Source organism: Capsicum annuum, chromosome 2 (assembly GCF_002878395.1).
Source record: "Capsicum annuum cultivar UCD-10X-F1 chromosome 2, UCD10Xv1.1, whole genome shotgun sequence".
NCBI classification, from domain to species: Eukaryota; Viridiplantae; Streptophyta; class Magnoliopsida; order Solanales; family Solanaceae; genus Capsicum; species Capsicum annuum.
The window spans coordinates 49,422,183-49,443,201 of NC_061112.1; positions in this window are offsets into that span (position 1 = coordinate 49,422,183).

The window sequence follows — 21,019 nt, forward strand, 5'->3', positions numbered from 1 at the left end:
CCAGGCTATCACGGGTCATCTCATTTGTTATTGTCCATCTTTCGGGTAATGAACATTCCTTATTTACTTTATTTTGGATATCTCTTTAGACATTATTTTTGTTAGTAGTTCTTGTATGATGAATTTCGGGTCTTGGGAATTTTAGTAAGTATTTTGTTTGACTTTCGCACTGATAATAATTACTCATGGATTGTTGTCATTATGCTAATTTTATGATAATGTCATCTTTGTATTGACTAAGTGATTGAGTAATAGTTTGATTTAGATGGTTCTCTCATAGAAAGATTAGTGTGAGTGCCACTATAGCCATTTAGGTTGTGACAAAGTTGGTATCAGAGTCAGGTTTGTCGATCTCGTCGTACAAGAACATGTCTAGTAAAGTCTTGCAGAATGATATGGTGACGTCTATACTTTTCTTCGAGAGGCTATAAGATAATAGAAAATTTCAAATTCTTCTTTTGTTGCAGATGGTAAGAACACAAAAGAATTGGGCAAAAGTGGAGGCTAGGCAAGAGGAGGATGTGGTGGAGGAAGGAGAGCAGTGCCCACCAGGGGCAAAGCTCAAGCTGTGCGGCTAGCTAGAGAGAGACTAGTATCTACTCCCCCACATGAGGATTTACCCGAGGTTATAGAGGATAAAGCTATGCCAGTAAAGGATGAACGGGTGCCGGTTCATGATGGGGTTGGACAAGCTTAGGGAGGTGCAACTCCATTGCAGATGTCTTTCGCTGTGACTCAATAGGTTCTGATTTTTCTGAGTGGTTTGGCAGGATCAGGGATTATGTCCACAACACCTGCAGTCCAGTATGGGATGCAACATGCTGCTACTGTAGACCCTTGTATGGAAGAAACGTTAGGAGAAGATATTTTTCCAAGACAGGTAGTGGGTCCGGTAATGATCGGAGATAAGCATGAGTTATTTTGTATGTTTATCAAAATGAAGCCCCCTATTTTTCATGAAACTGAGTCGGAGTATGCTTATGAGTTTATTATTAACTTTCATGAGAGGCTGCACAATATGGGGGTAGTTGAGAGGTATGGTGTAGAACTAGTTACTTTTCAGTTTCAGGGTGATGCTAAAGTGTGGTGGAGGGCCTATGTTGAGTGTAGGGATGCAGATTCCCCTCTCTTGACTTTGACATAAGTTTACTCAGTGTTTCTAGAAAAATACTTGCCTTGTACTTTGAGATATAGAAAAAGGGATGAGTTTTCTAATCTTAAGTAGGAGAACATGTCAGTTATGGCTTATGAGGCTAAATTTCATTCCTTGTCTTGGTATGCATCTTACTTACTGAAGACTGAGGAAGAGGGGATCCATCTTTTTGTGAAGGGGTCGAACAGAGGTCTCTAGATTTTTGCAATTTAGATAACATCTTCATGTAGGTCTTTCCAGGAGATAGTTGATTTTGTCAAGAAGGTGGAGGGCGTAAGGTATGAGGGTTATGCTAAGGCATAAAAAAAGAAGGTCTGTAGAAGAGACAGTTTTAGTGGTTCTTATTTTAGGGGTCAGAGTGCATAGGGATACCCTGCCCTGCCCATTCAATTAGCAATATTGGTGCCTATGGGGGGTCCGTCATGAGCTAGCCAGCCATTTCCATACTCTGGTAGTTACCTCTCTTTATCTTTATCAGCTCAGTAGCCTACCTTGGACCGTATATGTTACGAGTGTGGTGGAGTGGGTCATGTTAGAAGGTTTTGTTCTAATGCAACATAATTTGGTTAGTCTAGCCGCTAGAAGGCTCATAGAGCTCTCATTCCGGCAGGTAGGGAAGGTGGTGGTAATGGTAGAGGTCATTCACAGGGTGGTCGTAGTAGTCATCAGGCAGGTAGGGGTGGTAATCAACCCTATCGAGGTGGTTCTCAGCTTAGTAGGGGTATCGTACAGACTGGTGGTAGGGCCCATATCTATGCCTTTCCAGGCAGGCCCGCGGGAGGCATCAGACGCCATTATTATAGGTACTATTCTTGTTTGTGACAAAATGGCCACTGTATTATTTGATCCTGACTCTATTTTTTCATACGCGTCTACTAACTTTGCTATGGGATTGGACATGGTGGGTGATTTGCTGTAATTTGCAATTCATGTGTCTACTTCTGTTGGTGATTCCGTTATTTTTGATAAAGTTTATCGTTCTTGTTCTATTATGTTTATGGGGTATAAAACTTAGGCAGATTTAGTGATTCTAGATATGGTAGATTTTTGAATAATTTTGGGTATGAGTTGGTTGTCTCCACATCATGCTATATTAGATTGTCGTGCTAAGATAGTGACTGTGGCTATCCTGGGAATGGATAGACTTGAGTGGGAGGGTAATTATAGTCTTGCTCCAATAAAACTTATTTCCCTTCTTCGTGCAAAGAGGTTAATTAGGAGGGGTTGTTTGGATTTTGTAGCACATTTTTGGGATACTTTCGCAGAGGTCCCATCTATTGAGTCAGTTCCTATGGTGTGGTAGTTCCAAGAGGTTTTTCCTGCAGATTTTCCTGGTATAAAGCAGACTGGGACATTAATTTCTATATTCATCTAGAGCCAGGTGCTCATCCTATTTCCTTTCCTACCTATACGATGGCTTCAACTGAGTTGAGAGAGCTAAAGGCTCAGTTATAGGATTTGTTGAGTAAGAGTTTTATCCGTTCGAGTGCTTCTCCATGGGGTGCTCTTGTCTTGTTTGTAAAGAAGAAGGATGGTAGTTTTCATATGTGTATAGATTACAAGCAGTTGAAAAAAGTCATGATTCGTAACAAGTGTCCTTTTCCCCATATGGATGATTTCTTTGACCAGTTGTAGGGTGAATCCACATTTTCTAAGATTGATTTCAGGTCCAGGTATCATCAGCTCAAGATTCGGCCTGACGATATTCCTAAGACTGTTTTTTGAACCAGGATAGGCATTATGAGTTTCTTATGATGTCTTTTGGGATGACTAATGCCCCAACTGATTTTATGCGTTTGATAAATGGATATTTAAACCCTACTTAAATTCTTTCGTGATTGTCTTTACTGATGATATTTTGGTTTACTCTATGAGTAAAGTGAAGCATGAGAATCACTTAAGGATTATTTTAGGTTTGTTAAAAGAGAAAAAACTTTATCCAAAATTCTCTAAGTGTGAGTTCTGGTTGGCTTCTGTATCCTTTTTGGGGCATGTGGTTTCAAAAGGAAGGGGTGACGGTAGACCATCAGAAGATGAAAGTGATTAAGAATTGGGCTTGGCCTACTTTAGTGATGGAGGTTCATAGCTTTGTTGTCTTAGCAAGTTATTACCACAGGTTCGTAAAGAGGTTGGCTTCTATTGCTACTCATTTGACGTGGTTGACTCAGAAGGATGTACTATTTATTTGGTCTGATGAGTGTGAGGAGATCTTTCAAAGCTCAAGACATTGTTGACTACAACTCCTATTCTTGCCTTGACGGTAGAGGGTAAGGATTTTATTATTTATTATGATGCCTCACGTTTTGGTTTAGGTGCTGTGTTGATGCAGAATAGAAATGTTATTGCTTATGCTTTGAGACAATTGAAGCCCGATGAGAAGAGTTATCCTACTCACGATTTAGAGTTAGTCAGTGGTTTTTGCTCTTAAGATATGAAGGCATTACTTGTATGTGGCTTGTTGTGAAGTGTTCACTGATGACCGCAGTTTACAATATGTATTCACGCAGAGGGATTTGAATTTAAGACAACATAGACGGATGGAGTTGCTCAAAGATTATGCTATCACCACCATCAGAGAAAGGCTAATATGGTCGCTGATGCTTTTAGCAGGAAGTTAGCAAGTATGGGTAGTTTGGCTTATTTGAATGCTAACAGATCCATTGGCTAGAGAGATTCAGACTCTAGCTAACAAGTTTGTTCGACTTGAGGTTGTTCGACTTGAGGTGACTGATAGAGAAGGAATTCTAGCCAGCATTCAGGCTAGGTCCACATTTCTTGATCAAATCAAGGCTAAGAAATTTGAGGATGCTAAGGTGAGCATGATTCGTGATAAGGTTTTGCAGGGTGAGGCTAAGGAAGCCATTCTTGATGGTGACTGTGTGTTGCAGATTAAGGGGCGAGTTTGTGTACCTCGTGTTGATGATTTGATTCCTACTATTCTAGATGTGACTCATTGTTCGAAGTATTCTATACATCCTAGAGCGACTAAGATGTATTGTGATTTGTGGAAACATTATTGGTGGGGATGAATGAAGCATGATATAGTGGATTTTGTTACCAAATGTCAAAGCTACTAGCATATAAAGTACGAGCATCAAAAACCTGGTGGTACTCTTCAGAGGATGCCCATTCCTGAATGAAAATAGGATAGGATAGCTATGAATTTTGTTGTTGGTCTTTCCAAGACTTTGGGAAAGTTTGATTCGATATGGGTTATTGTAGATAGGCTGACTAAATCTGCACATTTCATTCCAGTTCAGGTGACTTATAATGCGGAAAAGTTATCCAAGATTTATCTTAAGGAGATTGTTCGGTTGCATGGGGTCCCAGTTTCTATTATCTCGGATAGGGGTACTCAATTTACCTCTATCTCTTGGAAGAATTTGCATAAGGAGTTGGGTACAAGGTTGGACCTTAGTACAACTTTTCACCCTCAGACTGATGGGTAGTCCGAGCAAACGATTCAAGTGTTGGGGTATATGCTTCGTGCGTGTGTGATAGATTTTGGAAGTCATTGGGATCAGTTCCTACCTTTGGCCAAGTTTGCATATAATAACAATTATTATTCGAGTATCGATATGGCGCCATTTGAGGCTTTGTATGGGAGGATGTGTAGATCTCTTATTGGGTAATTTGATGCATTTGAGGTGAGACCATGGGGTACTGATCTTCTGAGGGACTCGTTAGAGAAGGTCAGGTTTATTTAGGAGAAACTTCTAGCGGCTCAAAGTAGGCAAAAAGAGTATGCGGAAAAGTTAGAGATATCCACTTTATGGAGGGTGAGAAAGTATTGCTCAGGGTGTCACCTATGAAATGTGTCATGCATTTTGGGAAGCGAGGTAAGCTTAGTCCTAGATATATTGGGCCGTTTGAGGTTCTTCAGCGCGTGGGGCTGGTGGCTTATAGGTTGGCATTGCCGCTGAATTTGTCGGGAGTTCACCCTGTGTTTCATGTATCTATGTTAAATAAGTTTCATGGTGATGGTAACTACATAATTCTTTGGGATTTGGTCTTGTTAGATGAAAACCTCTCTTATAAGGAGGAACCTGTTGCTATTTTTGATAGAGATGTTTGTAAGTTGAGGACTAAGAAGATTGCGTCTGTGAAGGTCCAGTGGAAGAACCGTCCTATTGAGGAGGCCACTTGGGAGACCGAAGTAGACATGCGTAGCAAGTATCCATATATTTTTGCTGATTCAGGCAACTTTTTGTTCCCTTTTGTATCCTATTTACCCGTTCGGGGATGAACGATTATTTAATTGGTGTCTGATGTAACGACCCTCCCGGTGTTTGTGAAATCTTTTTATCTTTCTTATTTTAGCTCTCCCCATAGTTTATGTACGTGAATTATGACTCACGGGATGAGTAGTATCAATTTTTGAAGTACGCAAGTGATTAAGGCATTAGTTGGGTTATTATGAGCTAAAGAAAATTAAATTCAAACACGGTCAATTTTCGATCAAGATGACCCTAGAGTAGTATTTTAGTGATTCCAATAGATTCAGAATGCACTTTTTAGTCAATTTACATATTTAATTTATTTATGTAGGATTCTAAATAAATTCTGATAATTTATTAGAAGTTTTGAGTATTTAAAGTAATTAATTTAAATGATGGTTAATAAAAATATTATTTTATTAAAATTAGTAGTGGGTCATACCCACTACTCCCTTATTTTCTTTTCTGTCATAAATGAGATTAGGGTAATAGATTATCAAACTAGGTATTATACGTTTAATTTATTTGAACCGAGAGAAAAGAAAAGGAAGTACTGCTGCTGCATAACTCGAATTTCAGGTTCATTTATTTAATGTGTACATAGGAATATAATATGTATAATTTTGGTGGAAGAAAAATTGGATTAAGATCAAGTGGTGCAGGCCACTGTTTCTTGATTTCACGCTTTCCCATGAAGTCAATGACCACTGTTGGCTGACTTTTGTTAGTTTTCATGAATATAAAAAATGGCACAACCACTGTTGGCTGTTTTCTTATATTTTTCACGAATACCAAAGTGCAACTATTACAGAGGGTTAGTGTTAATTATATATTATAGAGTTTGTGATTGACCTAAAGTACCACTAAGTTGTAATTATTTTGATGCTTAGAGTTAGTTAACTTGTAATTAATATTCTTGGCTTTAATGATGAGGAAAGTTTTACTTAATAATGACAAAAGGAAGAAAAGATGTTATGAATGAGAGTTTGTTGGCAGTGACGCTAATTAGGCCATTGTTTCAATGGTTCACTTCAATTTTGAAGTGTACCCTAATTCAATTAAAAATAATCATAATAGTATAGTTTTTAATAGATTTGTGCTCTTATAGGGAATATATTTTTGAACAGATTTTGATCATTTGGAGACCTTATGGAAGGGCAAGACCTTGAAAAATTAGCTTGCGTTTGAATTCTTTGATTAAGGTAGGTTACGGTTTAATTGGAGTTTAGACTCGACTTAATTGTGTGTATGCTCCTAAATTGGATACTTGTCGATTGGTATTCGGGCATGCTTGACATTATTGATGTTTGGATTATTGATGCGTGTATAAATGTTTATTGAAAATTTACTTGATGGAATTGTCCTATCACTTTAAGTGTACTTGTAAACATGGTACATTATATTGTATTGTATGCTGTGAGGTTGTGTAAATTGATATTGATAATACTTGTTTATGATGGATCGGGTACCATGCCGGTACGGATATGTATATGTTGGATCGGGTACCACGCCGGTACGGATATATATATGTTAGATCGGGTACCACGCTGACACAGATATGTATATATTGGATCGGGTACCACGCCGGTACAGATATGTATTTGTTGGATTGGGTACCACGTCGGTACGGATATGTATATATTTTATCGGGTACCACACCGGTACGATACATGAACATAGATTGTTCCCTGCAGGTCAGGACTATTTGGGCAAAAATAAGTCCCATAGCATGTGTGTACATAATTATGTTGATTCTGTGGATGTTTACAGTATGATTGATACTCTTGATGGTTATGTGGCTTGTTTGTGAGCTCTGTTTGGCCTATTATTGCTGTATTGTTGATTCATTGAGTATTTATTATGTGATGAAACCTGTCTACTTGTTATTTGATTTATGTTGTGTACATATTATTAAGTTGAGTTGGCCTATGATACCGACCAGTGCATAGAGGTTTGTACTGATACTATCTGTACTCTTTTTTTGTTGAGAGCAGAAAGTGTTCCAGAGGCTCAGACACAACCCCACCTCTAGAGTTTGATAGAAGATATTGATCCGAAGGTGAGCACTCCATCTTCAGGCTACAACGGGTCATCTTATTTGTTATTGTCCATCTTTCGGACAATGAAACATTCCTTATTTACTTTATTTTGGATCTCTTTAGACATGATTTTTGTTAGTAGTTCTTGTATGATGACTTTCGGGTCTTTAGAATTTTAGTAAGTATTTTGTTTGACTTTCGCATTAGTAACGATTAGTCCTGAATTATTGTCATTATGTTAATTTTATGATAGTGTCATCTCAGTATTGACTAAGTGTTCCACTCATGGCCATTTGGGTCGTGACATAAGTGCTCTGATACCATGTAGAAAATAAGGCACAAAATAAAAAATAAAACTCAATATTATTGATGCAAATTGTGTGTTTCAACTACTACACAATCCCTTATTATATAGATTGCGTTTTGTGTACAATTGTAGAGTTCTAATAGAGTTACACTACATAAGTTAACTCCTATTATAATTACATAAACTTAAATGTAATGCACTCCTACTGCTTATCATATACATGAGATCACATAGTCTTCTAAGTGTAATACTAATCTGCATTTTCTGAAAGAGTCTAACTCTGATCTCCAACAGATAGGTGATACTTTTTACTAACTCATCAATATTTTTACTGTGGTTTCTAAGTTCAAAAATAATCACTTGAAGCTAAAAAATATCTAATTGAAAGTATTAATTTAAAAAACAACAAAGATGATCAATAGCTTTTGTTTATATTTTGAATATGCATTAAGAGGTTCACTAAATTATACATATTTTTTCTTGAACTCAATTAATATTAAAAATTAATTTTAGATTGTTATAAAATAAATAAAATTTAAATCTTAAATTTACTAGTGAGAGCAGAACTTGAAGATCGCGAAGTGAGCGCTGACTACCAGAGCAAGTGGGATCACAATGGTGAAAAACAAAGCGCACTCAATAAAAGCATTTGAAAAACTTCAAAGCGATAGTTTGCAGGAAAAAATTAGATCAACAATATTGCTGACCTCAATAAAGATTGCAAGTCGCAAAATCACAAATTGTTGACTTCAATAAATGTTGACTGTAACCGACAATTGCAAGCAACAATAGTACAATACATCAAATGTTGATCATACTTTGACACGCTGCTACAGTAAAAAAATGAACACTGCTGACTGCATTGATCTTATATTTCAAACAAGTGAGGAACTAGTGACCACATTGTATTAACTTCAAAGACTCTCATTATTAAAAGGAAAAACAAAAATCGGCATAATAAAGATTAAAAAATCGACCTTTAAGGATTGATTTTCTTAAAATATATTTTTGAATTAAACTGATATTCGAAGATTAGTGTTTTCTATTATACCAAAATAAATGCAAATTGATTTATGGTATAACGACCACTAGAGGTCAATTATTGTAAATAAAAATAGATAAATAAAGAAAATGACTTTAGAAGGTCGTTTTTTTTTCACTAAAAAAGTATAAATACAAAAAAATTACAGTCTTAAGTTAATATGCATCAAATTTCTAATGGTAGAAATACATTCTACCACGGTAAAAATAGGTGATCCTCGAGAAGATGCATTTTATGATCGTACAATTTTAAAATCTTACTCTGGAGGTCAATATTTTTTAACAAAATGAAAAAAGGACTTTGGAGGTCAGTGTTTTTCAATATTTTTTGAACAATCTATTCCAAGATTTTATTCAACCACTTTGATACTTTTTGGTAATGTCTTTTAGGTATGTTGGTTGAAAATATTACTAAAATAACTATCGTAGATTGTAGTAGCTGTCTTCAGCAATTTCAAAAGGACAAAATGACTCATTTAACTGCATTTATAATTTCTTCAATCCTAATTGTATTTATTGACATAAATACTTTTATATTTACATCCATTTCATAAGTAGTCAAATAAACTCTAACTTGTAATTCTTAGTGATAATGAACGAATAGTTTTTAATGATTGGAATGATTGTTATTAACATTAATATATGCTTGATTTATAAATTACTTATTTCAAATATTAATCCATGTCCTTTATATAATCTTGTAAATCAGGTCAAGCTGGACTGACTCAACCCTCTAAAAGTGTTGAGTTCGAAATCGAGAGGGCGTCATGCGGAAGCATAAAATTTATAAATCAAGACAGTGACAACTCAAATAACAATGAAAAACAAATGCTAAAAATATATTATTAATATGATTTGGTCAAACGACCTACATATTAAAAGAATATTGAAAAAACTTAAAACCTATTGGGAGAAATCTCCCCCTAACTCTTTGATGACTACATTGTGGATATCATTGTGTTATGATATGAGAAAGGGGGTCATCTATTTATAGAGTTCCAAAACCTTTCCTCTAAGAGGTTAGCCAAATATGGAAAAGTTTTATATTTTCATTTAAAAAAAGTAAAAGTATTTATGGTTACTTTTATTTTTCTCCAAGAAAAAGGACAAACTTTATTTTGGTAAGAAAATTAGGGCAAAACCCCTAACAAATCTCCCCTTTTTGGCTTGATTTTCTGCAAAATATTCTTGATCCTTCTTCTTTTTGTGCATAATCTTCGTTCTTCACATATTCTTCATATATCACTGTTGTTTGACATGCTTTAAAAATTGAGCCTCTTTGGGTTAAAATATATCAGCTCTTTGCGAGTTAAAAATATTGGAGCCCTTTTACAGCATTAAAAGTGAGCTTTATTTTCAAATATGTGACAACAGGATTATTGAAATATGATTGACAATTATCTCCACATGTAGTTACACAAAATCGTCATTATCGCCAAACTGGTTGCATCTTGATTTGAAACCATTTTGAACCTATTTAATCTCGTTTCACCAAACTTTTGGACCTTTGAACTGTAAGCTTTGATACCACTTGTTGGGTTAAAAATTGAGAGGACGTCATACGGAAGCTTAAAGTTTGCAAACCAAAACGGTGTTAATTCAGACAACAACGAAAAACAAATTCTAAAAGCATATTATTAATATGATTTGGTCAAACAACCTACATATTAAAATAATATTACAAAAATTTAAAACCTAATGGGAGAAATCTCCCCCTAAACAAGACTCTTTGATGACTGCATTGTGGATATTATTGTGTTATGGTATGAGAAATGGGGTCATCTATTTATAGAGTTTCAAAACCTTTCCTCTAAGAAAGAGGTTAGCCAAATATGAAAAAGTTTTATATTTTCCTTTTAGAAAAAGTAAAAGTATTTATAGTTATTTTTATTTTCATTTCTAGAAAAAATACAAACTTTATTTAGATAAGAAAATCAGGACAAAAACCCTAACAAAAAGTAAACCACTGCTAACTCGTTAATTACTTTAAAATGTTACTTCTTTTTAAATTTGTCATGAGCTACTTTTTAATTTTTTCTTAGTGTTTAAAGATGGCTCAAAGGAGAAACTAATGAAACCTTTGCTTTAGTGCCAAGAAATTTGAGGTCGTAAAACTTTTAATTGATAGTGAATTTATGATTTTATGCTTTTTTTTTGGTGACTAGTAAATTTTGTTACCAAGTACTATCATTACGTACAAGAGTTGTAATCTGAATTGGGTATAGTCCCAATCTTAGGTATTGTTAATGTTACCTGTTCGTGATCTTAGGCATATTTATACACCTAAGTGATATTTTATACTGGCGTTTAGCTAAGTTTTGAGGGTAACTTGATATGCTGAATGAAGTATGTATTAGTGTATTGGCATGCTAAGTTTCATGTTTAGAGTGTTTGAATTGTATTTGAAACAAGTCAAGTGTAAAAAGGATCTAATAGTGTTTAAACGAGAAAACTATTGAAGCTAACTTACGCTGTGTTTGTTCTAATGTACTTTGATGAGCTTTATTGTGTTGTATGGACTAGTGTTTGTTATGAGATGTTGTAGGAAACCATTGGAGAAGATAACATACAAGCCACAAGAAGTGGGAAAGCAAAAAACAAGTGCACGAGAAGAAAAGAGCGAAGCTTGGCCGAAACCTTACTCTTAGAATGGGGCCTTCGTCGCACACCCCATAGCATGGGAAGGAGTGTTATGACGTACCACCGAAGGCTAATAAAAACTGCCTCAACCTTATTATAGGCCTGCATCACACCCTTCCTGGCCTTGCGATGCAACTTTCCCCCCTCCCCCTCCCCCCGCCCTCCGAACGCCTAAAAGTTGGGTTTTATGTTATTTAAGTGGTGGTAAAATTGTAAATGCTTATGTTTCATATGGGTTAGCCTATGGACGACCTAAAACACTTTATAATGAGTACTTATCCATATTTACACCTTATATTTGAAGCAACAAATGTTTGGAGAGAGGAGAAGGCATCAAGGGCTCTATTTTAGGGTTTTTCTTCTTTTAGTTTTCTTGTAGTCTTTACTTATGAATTCATTAATGGTAATTCTTTGTATGATTATGAGTGGCTAAAAACCCCTTTTCTAGCGTTGAGGATTTGGACATGATTGCTTAGCATAACATTCAAGTTGGTTAATATTAGTTATCGTATTTGGTTGTTCTTATGTTCTTGTATTTATTATTCTATTGATTCATAACCTTTAAAATACATCCATATTTATTTTTTGAGCTCAGAAGAAGTAATATTAGATTAGAACGTGAAACATAAGGAATTGGTTCTTGTCTTTCAGATGAGTTAAAGACTAAATTTGCAATTAAGATAATAATATACCTAATCTTTCCCATTGGGCTCAAATACGAGATCATATACAAATGCGTTCGAATTAGTTCCCACATCCTTATTCAACGATGTAGTTGTGAGGCTAATTTAAATAGAGGATTATAGGTTTTAAAGACCATAATCATGATATTAACCCTGTGATACTTAATTTAACTAATGAGATTGTATGCTTGGCATAAATTTGCAAGATGCGTTGACCCTGGAATTCTCCTAATTATTGTTACCAACACTTTAAATTCTTGTTATTGTCCATTGTTACTTTTAGCAGAATAAACCTTAAACTCTTTTTGGTTACATATCACACTCATTTAACTTCAATAATAATACTTGAATTGAATTGTATTCTAAACATCAAGCCCCCGTGGGATAGATATTTGGCTCACAAGAGCCATTTTATTACTTACACGACTACGTACACTTGCGTGTGCAATTGGACACAGTTCAACTAGCTAGATAAAACTAATGCTCCCTCTGTTTCGAAATAAGTGAATTGTTGGGGTATTTATTGGTGTTTCAAAATAAGTGAATCATTGAATTTTTTTCCAAAGTTACCCTTATGATTTGACAATCAATTAATTTTCGAAAAGGTATTAAAGGTCAACTTTTGCTTTTTGAAGGATAACACTGAAAAGTTATGTTAAATTTATGTCTTTATTGTTTTTTTCTTAATCTGTGTGTTAAAATCTAACAATTCATTTATTATGAAATGGAGAGAGTATTATTTAAGGATAAAAGTTAACCCCATGCATAATGCCTGCCAAATCAAGATATACAAATCTTGAATAGTCTTCCTGACAATTACTTCATTCGTCCTTTTCTTCTGTTGGAAAGTACGTTAGTTCTTCTCTATCCATATTTAATACACTGTCACAGCGATTCTCATCCTGTACACCTCTGTCTTGGCCTCTTTCCCTTTTAACATAGTTAATAACCCAGGCTACCTCTTTATTCCATCCACAATTTGTCCTCGAGATACCTTGCTGCATCAATACTTTTTGCCATATATGTGTCGAAGCAGTGCACTGGAAGAATAAGTGTTCAAGAAACTCTGCCGAATATCACACAAAGCACAGATCAAATTAGTTTGGATGTCCCATTTTTCCAGCCTATCCTTACTATATATTTGCATATGTCGGTCAAGAAATAGTATAAATTATCCTTTTGGGACTGCCCCTATTATTTCAACTAAGCCTTCTCTATACCACCTATGAAAGTGCCCTCGAAGCTGGTTGTATATTGTCCTGATGGAATAGGTTGTAGCTCCGATCAACTCTTCAATATCCACCCCTGCTTCTGTCAACATCCACCTATAAAGTATTTTTTGGACTACGCAAGAAGCTTGTGCAGCCACCAACTCCCAGGTCTTCCCCCCTTTCAAGTAATATGTATACACTCAAACAATCCATAACTTTTCTTTCCTTGCATGCAAGTTCCATAAATGTTTTAAAATTGTTGCTTTATTCCAAGTGTATAAATTAGTAATATTCATTCCTCCAGTTGTTTTTGCCCAACATAGTGTATCCCATGCCACTAAAGCTTTACCTTTACTTTGGACATTTTCATTCCACCAAAATCTCCTACAAATTATCTCTACTTGATGCAGTACCTTTTTAGGTAGAGGAAAAACCTGTGACCAGAATGCTTAAATTCTTGTCAACACAAGTGTTTGTTGGGAAAGAGGCAAGGCACAATCAACGAGCCCGACAGGATCGAAAGAATTCCCAAATCTAAACTTTCCCTTTCAACTTGAACCGAGAGGGGACAAGCAAATCCAAGCAAAACAAAATAATATGACAGCAAATAAATCACCACCCAAATACAATAAGGCAAGAATAAAACGAAGAACAAGAGACACGAAATTTATGTGGAAAACCTTTCGGTGTGAAGAGTAAAAAATCATGGGACCAAAACCTCCATTATAATCTCCAAGAGTTAAAATATTGTTCATCAAAATTCCCACCAAACAAGTTCCAAACAAAAAGTAACAATACATAAACTATAACACCAAACATTAGAGAAATAAATGAGTGAAAGCACCAAAACGCAGCTGCTGTTCGGGAATGAAGAACAGGATATACAATCCACCAAATACACCACCGTCAGTTTCTAATCAAAAATTGAGATGAGAGTAACAAACATTTCAAAAATCAGCTCAATTGAAAAAGAAACGAAGCAGGAATCATAATTTGAAGTTGACAACTGTTGCTGAAATATTTGAGCTAAAATCTGCACTCTTTTTCTCTCTTTGGCTGCTGAAAACTTTCTTTTATGAAGGTGAAACAAGAACTGAAAAGATCTATATATATATGCCACATAATATTGGACCTATGTGCAAAAGTGATTTGGTTCATATTAGGCTTTATTTATTCAAATAGGAAGGGACAAAGATCCATAACCCAACAGTTACTAGTTGAAGGCAGCCTGCATAATAGAGAAAAACATCTTATCAACGAAGGGTTGACATTAGCCTACTGATAACTCATTGTTACTCTAAGCGTACACCCAGATATCTAAATGGCCTTTTAGATAAAGTAAAGCCTGATTATTGCAGTATATCATGTTGCATAGTTTCTGATACTCAACAAAAGTATATGCGGATCTTAAATTGGTTTGCTATGAGATCTGATATCTGAGAAAACTGATGAAAACATGCAAATAGCAAATTAGTATATGCTACATATCCTCTACAAAATAGAAGCAAATCTGTAACACCTCGTGTTTTTCCTAGCTTAAAATTCGTTCTTAGAATGTTAAGAGTGTGCTTCAAAAATGAATAACCTTTATTTCATATGGAATTTTCTAGATTTAGACCTTCCATTGTGTGAAAAATTGAATAAGATTTCCATCAATACCAAATTCGCCCAATTCCAGCACTAGGTGAAGAAGTTAGAGCATTTTTAGTAATGCAGTGTCTCACCTGAGCACGCACCGCATCGCGGTGGATGTCAAAATGAAAATCATCACATTCCATATTATCGCATCGTGAAGAGGTCCAAATTCTCAATTATCAATTTTTAGTGGCGCAACGCGATAGCACCGTGTCGCGCCAGAGTGTAAATTCGCACTCGTCCTTTTCAGTAGCTTAATACGATTTCAATGCGTCGCGGTGAAGGTGTAATTGTCGTACTCTTGATCCATAATTTGAATTCTTGTGTCATGACTTTAATCCCAAGTATGTGAAGTTCTTATTAGGTGAATAATGTTCATAGAAGTCATTTAGAGCGAAGTGGAGCTAAGAATATTAGATTCGTCCAAAATTTGGCATTCAATCCTATAAGGGTCTACTTTAAACATGTATAACTTTTTATATACGTGGAATTATCCATCCCAAGACCCACCAAATTGTATATAATTGAATTATCTTTCCGACGATAACAATTTCCTAAAAATTCGATACCTAAGCAAAAAATTATAGTCATTTTAGTGTGAGGCAGTAAGCTGCCGCGATGGTAGCGCGTCACGCTGAAGGGCAAAATCGGGATGCGGGTTATGAATTTCTGCTTCAAATTAATGAGGGGAAATGAGTTCTTTTTCCCCTTCAACCCATGTAGTAAAAACAGAGGATTAAGGGTGATATTGAGCAAATTACACCCGCCTTTTCATCAAATTCTCTCATCTAGAAACCCTAAGTTTCATAACCCAAATTGAAGAATCTTCTAAAGTTCACCATTAATTCTGCAAGTTGGGTCAAGATTCCAAGTTCTTAGTTCAAGAACTCCAAGAACCCTCATTCAAGAGTACAGATATCATCTCATAATCAAGTTGTTCATCTAAGTTTATCATCCAAGGTATGTGGGGTTTTAACAAGGACAATCCTTTCGTCCTTGTGCCCAAAACTTATTTTAAATTTATAAACTACTGAATTTTATGTGATTTTCCATGAAATTGAAGTTAGGGTTTATACCCAATTCATATTGTTTGGAGATTATGAGTTTATAAGTGATTGAATATTGAATTGTATGACTAATTTCATATATTTATGCAAGTAATGTGATTTTCCAGATTTTTAAAGTGAGTTTAAGCATTATATTGTGATTCTTGATTTCTATATTTCGACATTGTTGAAGTATTTTCAAGAAGCATATTGAGTATGATGTTTTGCTATGATATTACATGAGTATGTTTATATTTTCATGCTTATTGCTGAAATTTTCAGATTTTGAGTTGATTCATCAATATTTACATTATTAAGCATGAATCTTTTGGTGTTTTAACACGAGTTTGATATATGGGTCATTAACCCCTATTTAAAGATTGTTATTTTCAGAATGTTGGAAGTTTTTAAAGATTATTATTGAGCATGAAGTTGAATATGATTATTGAGGTATTAAAGTTATATATTTTGAATCTTAAGTACTAGTAATGAGTTTATAAAGAGACTGTGATCTTAATGTCTTGTTGACAAAGATTGATCTTTTAATTCCAAGCTATGATTGGAATCCATATTGTTTATGATTTAAAGCAAAGATGAGTATAATTGATCTTTATTATAGACCCTTGTATTGTTTTAAGTTGGATTTCCTGAAAGTTCTGAGCATAAGTATGGGAGTAGTATTTAGCACCGAGTTGGGTATGATTCCGAGGTCTCATATCCCAGAACTATGTGTCACCATAGGATTGAGAATAATGGGCCTGAGACCGAGATAGTGATCACTAATGTTATAGTTCTATTTCGATGGCAAGGGTAGAATATCCCCCCTGAACATGGATAAGACGTTGGACTTCATGTCAGCTCACATGATTTATGTCGGTTAGAAGAAACTCCTAAAAGAAGTTCCCTACTCTCTTTAAGATAAAGTATATATATTTTGAAAGTTAATATTTTAAGATCTCCAAAGTTGTACGTCCCAAAGTCTCTAAAGGTGTTATGGTCTTAAAGTCCTTAAGTTTTAAAGAAATTCTACTCTCCTGAAGATAAAAGCATGAGTTTTGAAAGTATTGTTTAAAGATTACTTTAGCTTATAAGTTTTGAGAATAAGAGGAGAATACAGATTTTTGAGTTAAGTATGATGACTCACGAGATTTATATTACATGTTTCACCATTCATGATTTATGAGATTTTACATTTCAGATTTATTCAAGCCATGTGAGTCATTCATATTTGCATGCATTATTTATGTAAAGAGTAACGATATTGTTTATTTAAATGCATACACCTCCATATACTCGGTACATCCTCAAAGTGCTGATCCATATATATGTCTATGTGCTATATTGTCTTATAATGTAGGTACACATCATAGCTCACATATCATAATCAGACAGGTTGCAGCTTCCCGCCAGCAGAGGACGAGCCCTTTTTATTCAAGGGCTCAAGTCAGTCAGAGTTTGTGTAGTATTGTATTTTCTTCATTCAGTCATATTGAGTTAGTGTAGTTGGGAGTCATGACCCGGCTATCTATAGTCAATACTAGTAGAGGCTTCATAGACAGCCAGCAGAGTCAGTGTATTTTATTCCAGTTTGTTTGTAAAAGCAGAGTTGTAATCATGTGAACTCAATTTGTATTAATCAGATTCAGAAAGAGATGTCTTCCGTTGATTTTGTACATTTTTATGCATTTATTTCAGTTGATTTTGAGTTATTCCAGTAGAAGGGTTAACTTAGGGTCAATTGTGGCTCTAAACACAGGGTGATGTCTCGGGACCCGTTTTTGGGGCGTTACAAAATCATAAGCAAAAGCTTAACTGAGTGATATGCAACTTTTGACACCTTGAATGGAACTTAAAAGTTGGACTATACTTAAAAGTTGGACTATGTCTCAATGATTCCAAAAAACTTGTCAAGTAATCCATGCTCAGTACAAATAGATAGGGGGAATAAGATATAGTTTTGAAATAATGCATGGTCCATTTAACAAATATACCAGGGAAATTCAAACCTAGAAGGACAGCTTCAACAAAAGGCCACTCTAAAGAGTCATATGCCTTTTGCATCTTTATTTTGATAATGCATCCAGGTGACTTACCTTTCCTCTCATATCCTTTACCAGTTCATGGTTAACGCATTGTCATTTAACACTCTACCAGGAACAAATGCAGCTTGGCTGCTATCTACAAGATACTTCATAACTGGTTGTAATCTGTGAGTATTATTTTTGGAGATTATCTTACATAAGGTAGTACATCATGAAATAGTTTTGTATTGTTTAATGGATTTTGGGTGCTTGACCTTAGGAATTAGTGTGACACAAGTTCTATTGATTGGTTTGTATATATCACTACTGTCAAAAAATACAAGACTATAGATGTCACCTCTTCCCCTATGTTTTTCCATGCCCATTTGAAAAAAATGAGAGTTAAAGCCATATTCTCTAAGTGCTTCATTGTCCTTTATTCCCTTAAGAGCCTGTAGTACATTATCAGCTTTAGAAGTTTGTATAAGTTGTAGTTGTTTAGTGCTGGTAAGCGCTGGTCCATTTTAATCTCTGTAGGATGAATGCTTAGTAGCCTAGGAGCTGATGTCCCTAATAGATTTCTATAAAAACCAACAATTTCCTCTGTTATGTCCCCTGTCCCTCTGATAGTAATATTAACATCCGTATTAAGAATTTTAGTATGACTTTTTGCCCTTCTTACCTTCATGGTAGCAAGGAAATAAGAAGTGTTAGAATCTCCTAGCTTTAACCATTATACTCTTCCTTTTTGCTTGTAAATACTCTCCTCAATCTTGTTCTAATTAGTAAGCTGTGATCTAAGCTCCATCTCTTTAGCTAGCATGGTTGGTGCTGCAGGTGCAGTTCTCATATTACTTTGTACATCTGATAGATTTCCCTGAGGTCTTGTACCTCTACAGTGGCCCCAATGAACTCTTTATTATTTAACTATTGCATTGCTTTTCTTATAGTCTTTAGATTTAGCCAAATACCTCTCATACCCTAACCTTGGAATAACCAATTTTCTCTAACAATGTATTTAAAAGTACGGTGCTAGGATAGACAGTTGTAGAATTTAAATGATCTCTTCCTAGTCATCTCAGGCTCCTCTAATGTAAAACTAAGAGGGGAATGGGCCGAGAAGAGGGGATCCATGAACAGAAGTTGCAGAGGCCTCATATTCAAGATTCAACTTATATTAACCAAGGCTTTTGTTATTCAACTTCTCAGGCTCCTCTAATGTAAAACTACGAGGGGAATGGGCCGAGAAGAGGGGATCCATGACCAGAAGTTGCTGAGGCCTCATATTCAACATTCAACTTATATTAACCAACGCTTTTGTTATCCTACTATAAATGTGTTCATTCGTCCAAGTGAAGGATCAACCTACTACAGGAGGTTCAGTTATACCGCAGTCTGAAATAATTTCTCTGAAGTCCTTTGTTTCAGCCTCCTGCACTACACTGCCAATTTCCCTATCTTCCATAGATAAAATGGAGTTGAAGTCACCCATAATCAACCATGGCCTATATATTTGTGTTTCCACAGTCCTTAATGTAGCCCATAAAGGCACCCTAGCATCTATTTATATGTAGTCCATATACTACTGTAAACTAAAAAGTGCATCCATTTGTTAAACTACCTATTGAACTATGTATATTTTGTGTTGATGTCTCTGTTGGTAAGAAATTAACTTCATCAGTGTTCCATACCGCAGACAACCTTTGTCACGATCCAAAAATCTTAGGGTTATGATGGCACTTGTCGCGGAATACATTGACAAGTAAAACTATCACCCAAACTGATACACAGAGGGAAAACAAAAATACCCTAAGGTAAAGCTTCTAGAACGAAGCTGAACCATATAAGTATAATAAATGTGGAAAGAATATAATCAACAATAAAACCATAACTCTCAAAACCTGATGTCAACAGTATAAGAACATATCTATTACAACTCAAATCTAAATGAAATACATAAGAAATCCAATAGATCAACACTATATTTGAAAAACTAGTAAAGACATAGTCTAATTATAGAGAAAGATAGTAGAAGACATCTGGACGCCTGAAAATCATCCACTACCTTGAAAGCTCCAACAATCGCCCAAGTCAAGCAATGTGGGGCGCACCCAAACTTGAATCTACACCAGAAGGGTACAGTAGGAGTGAGTACAGTCCACTTGTACTCAGTAGATATCATAGGCTGACCGAGCAAAGTAGAAAATAGGGCATACAAAACACACATTAAGGGCACATCACCTGTAATCAGAAAATTTCCTACAATGGTAGCCCACACCGCTTGCACTAACAGTTCTAATATCTATCACATATATTGCAACTAACACTGAAAAAGTTCACAAGTATACAATATACCACATACAAGAAAGACAAGGAAGGATAACATACATAAAAGATCATCAAGTACGATTATAAGAAGATAGAACAATTAGGTAGCAACAAGTCAAAGTAGAAGTATAATTACATCAGAAACATAATGAGATAAACATAGTAAGGATGATAATGATGATGATGCACAATGTTGTCGCACAACTTCCGAGACCATCACACAGTGTCTGTATACACTTACGAAGCAAAGCTTTCCAATATACGACCTATAGGGGGTTCATCAATGTCACGCCTCAAATCCTATTGGGGCGGACTGACACCAGTAACCGAGGAGGCCCGGGAGAACCAGCTCATAACCTTATAATTCCCATGCATACCTCTATGACAACCCAAAATTCGGACAGCATCATGTCGTATATAAAAGAAAATAATCACCTGTATAAGCTCGAGCACACATATATATGTATATACAATACTTGGCCGTTGGAGCCATCACGTCTACTAACAAAACACCACCTTGACTGTACATTAGGTCTACAAAGCCTCTAAACAATACACAGAGTTTAACCAAGGTCGGGATACACCCCGCCATATAAATAACTTCTATACAATACCAAAAGTGACTAAATATGACATGGAAAGCCCCGAAGCAAACTGGAGCTCACCAAAAGTAGCTGGATATCCTGGCTCCTACTTGT